Source organism: Olea europaea, chromosome 4 (genome assembly GCF_002742605.1).
Source record: "Olea europaea var. sylvestris chromosome 4, O_europaea_v1, whole genome shotgun sequence".
Classification (NCBI taxonomy): domain Eukaryota; kingdom Viridiplantae; phylum Streptophyta; class Magnoliopsida; order Lamiales; family Oleaceae; genus Olea; species Olea europaea.
This window is the reverse complement of record NC_036240.1, coordinates 17,977,904-17,979,214: the sequence shown is the minus strand read 5'-3', so window position 1 is coordinate 17,979,214 and position 1,311 is coordinate 17,977,904. Positions and strand designations below refer to the sequence as shown.

The 1,311-nt window shown below is 37.1% G+C and overlaps 1 pseudogene; it reads right to left on the bottom strand.

The window, feature by feature from the left end:
• The window catches only part of LOC111393116, a 5,360-nt pseudogene extending 4,422 nt beyond the window's left edge, over positions 1-938 (bottom strand).
• Between the last annotated feature and the right edge of the window lie 373 nt (positions 939-1,311).

Genomic DNA, 1,311 nt, shown 5'->3' with positions numbered 1-1,311 from the left:
TGCATTTTCTGATGGGAAGGACAACGAGAAAATATTTGAATAGGGTGTGTGCGTCACTTCTAGAAAATAACATTTTAATTAGGGCCCGTTTCATTGCAAAAATAAAATTTGGATGGACAAAAAATGAATTGAAGTTGAATTGCCTGAAATTTGTTTTAGTGGGAATTGCCAATTAATAGTGTTTGTTTGGTATAATTTTTCACCTGAAAAATGTTAAAATAAATGTCTTTTGGTGTTCGTTTGTCTTTATTTTTCGTAAAAATTATCAATTTAAGAGATATCCACTTTACAATTTGATGTGATCCGAGGTGTGTCACAAATTACCAAATATTTGACGATTGTTGACGAGAAAAAAGACCAAGAATTAAGCTTAGATTGAGTGGGATTTGTGCCAATTTAATCATGCATTTAATTACTCAAATTATGGGAGCCAACATGATGAAGATAACAGGCTTAAGTTCAAGTCTCAAGTGGGCAGTGGACGGCAAAACAACGTGGAACGGCTTGAAGGAATTAAAAGGAAAGAGGACACTGGAGCAATTCATACAACATAAACGGCTGCTTTTGGATACACATATTGGCTGTGAAATTAGAGAACTAAAAGGCTGTGGATTGGAATTAATTAAATTGCTGGAATGGGGGACAAAAGTGGTTGGATTGGGGGGACAAAACAAGCTGGACCAGTTGTGCAACCAACGGAGTTGAAGCAAAAGCAAGCTACTGGAACAATTGAACTAGAAATCGGACCAGAATGAAAGCCATGCGACCGCGACCCTCATTTTACAATGCGACTGCAAGCACACCTCCAGGGAATCTGTTGGCGTGAAGTGAAACAACCATGCGACCGCAATGAAACCAATAATGCGGTCGCATAGAAGCAATAGGTGACCAGATTTGCTAGGATTCCGCCAGTTTCCTTGCACTCCTAGAATTTCCATCTTAAGTGATATTTGTAATCTTTAAACCATTCATTCCGTTTTACCTAATATTTTTAGGAGTCTTAATTATTTTATTTCCATATTTTAATTATTTTAGGGTTCTAGTATAAATAGAATTACTTCACTGTATTTCGAACAAGTTTTATGATGAATGAAAATTGAGAGTTCTCTCGTTTGAGGAGTGAGCTTCATTTTACCGAACTTATCAAGATTTAACAAATCTTGTGGCGTTCACAATTATTCGGGTGAGATTCGTAAGCCGTGTGATTAGGAGGTCGTAGGTTTAATACATCTACGGTTGCCTAGTTCATTGTTTGGGGATTAAATCCAAAACCATCGATCCATTGGCATTCTTGGGAACTGTGGCAATCTC